Source organism: Sinocyclocheilus rhinocerous, unplaced genomic scaffold, assembly GCF_001515625.1.
Source record: "Sinocyclocheilus rhinocerous isolate Xijiao unplaced genomic scaffold, SAMN03320098_v1.1 scaffold182, whole genome shotgun sequence".
NCBI classification, from domain to species: Eukaryota; Metazoa; Chordata; class Actinopteri; order Cypriniformes; family Cyprinidae; genus Sinocyclocheilus; species Sinocyclocheilus rhinocerous.
The window spans coordinates 1-1918 of NW_015655576.1; the positions used below are offsets into that span (position 1 = coordinate 1).

At 31.7% G+C, this 1918-nt stretch overlaps 1 long non-coding RNA gene across 1 annotated transcript in view; it reads left to right on the forward strand.

Annotated features, from left to right (window-relative positions):
• Positions 1-1653: 1653 nt before the first annotated feature.
• Positions 1654-1918, forward strand: part of LOC107718640 (uncharacterized) — an 8125-nt gene continuing 7860 nt past the window's right edge. The window contains exon 1 of the long non-coding RNA XR_001637436.1: positions 1654-1663. This is a non-coding gene — a long non-coding RNA (uncharacterized LOC107718640). The remainder of the gene's footprint in view (positions 1664-1918) is intronic.

Genomic DNA, 1918 nt, shown 5'->3' on the forward strand with positions numbered 1-1918 from the left:
GAACACTCCCAGACAGAGAGAAGTCAGGAAATGTCAGTTTCCTGTACCCCCCTACTCCTAACAATCCTAATATTACTCTTTTTGGCATTATATTTAATATCAAACTCTGAACCATATCGAGAACAAATCCTCAGTAACTGTTGAAGACCAGCACTATATGGACAAAAAATCACCAAATCATCTGCATACATCAAATGGTTTATAATAGTATGACCAACCATACAACCTGTTCTACAACCATTTAACAGCTTTGATAAATCATCCATATAAACATTAAATAAAAAGGGAGACAAAATGCTTCCCTGTCTGACTCCATTACATACACTGAATGGAGCAGACACACAATTAGCCCATTTTACATACATTAATTGATGAGCATACCAAAAAACCAAAATTCTCACTAAAAATTTGGGAACTCCTCTATTGTATAACTTAAAAAATAATTTTTCATGATTTACACGATCAAAGGCTTTAGAAGCATCAATAAAACACATAAAAATTGTGGAATTATGGCTGTTATAAAAATCTAAAATCTCCTTTAGAGCAAAAATACACATATCAGTGCCATGTTTCGGTTTAAAACCAAACTGGTTATCAGAAGTCAGGACAAAATGTTCCATCTTATTCAATAAAATCCTTTCAATAACCTTGGATAAAGTACTGGCCAAGGCTATAGGCCGGTAATTATCCATGCTATTTATTTTACCAGCTCTGTCTTTAATAATAGGCACTAACATAACAGATAAGATCGAATCTGGTAAAATACCATGAACCAAAAAACCCAGTAGAACAAATAGCCAGCAAAGGACATAATTTTCTACTTGCAAATTTTAAATGGTCAGCATAGCGAATCATATCACTGCCAATGGTACGATAATTAAACATCTTGGCTAACCCGAACTATAATTTTAAATATTGCTGCTTTCAACAATTTGTATCAATGTATCCAGATAGAGAGATGTTTAATCTATCTAATATATCTTTCTAGTGTAGGAACATCCAATTATTTTTTTATCTTTGTCCTTTGGCCTGTTGATAATAAGTACTTTTTTGAAACCCATAAAATATAAATGCAACATTTTAAAAAAATATACTGAACTTTATTTTTGAAACACAAATAGAAGGAATTTGTTCATAAACCAACGTGATCTCATGAGAATTCGTATGTATTTTACGTAAAATGTGGTTCAACAAAACTTACTTTTTCTTACATTTTACAGACACTAAGACGTACAATACTGACATTTTCACAGCATTTTAACGGACAATACAGACGTATTGACGAAACCTATAATGTAAAGTATTTACATATGAACAACTTTAGACTTTTAGAACAAATGAATCCTTATGAATTGAAATCGTGGCATTAACATTTTATGTTGCATTGTATTCAGTTGTCATATCAATGGCATTATGTTTTCAATTGACTCATTAAATTGTTTACTCATTTACTTAATATTAAAGTTTAGTATAAAAATACTGCAAGCACGTTTTTAAATGAAATAAATAGTTTGAATGTTCGTAAAAACAACTGTACTGTAGTTACTAATGTGGTTCGGGTTGAATTAATCACTGTGGTACGTCTGGTCAAAACGCAGCAAAGATGCTTCTTGATTCACAGAAGATTTATTCCACTAGCATGTACAAACATGTGGGTGTTTGTGTGGTTCTACAAGACAAGTAGAAACAATTGTATATATCAGTACTTAATATTCACCATAGCATAACAATTCAACAAACAATAGCAAAAGTTAACAATATTAATAGTTAGAAAGACATTAGAACATATCCAGAAATAATATATTTCACTTTCAATACCTTATTTATTATTCAACTTTGGTCAGACCAGGAATCGAACCCGCGGCCGTTTGCACTAATGACGTCACACAGAATAGCTCGTGCATAACAGCATGACTAA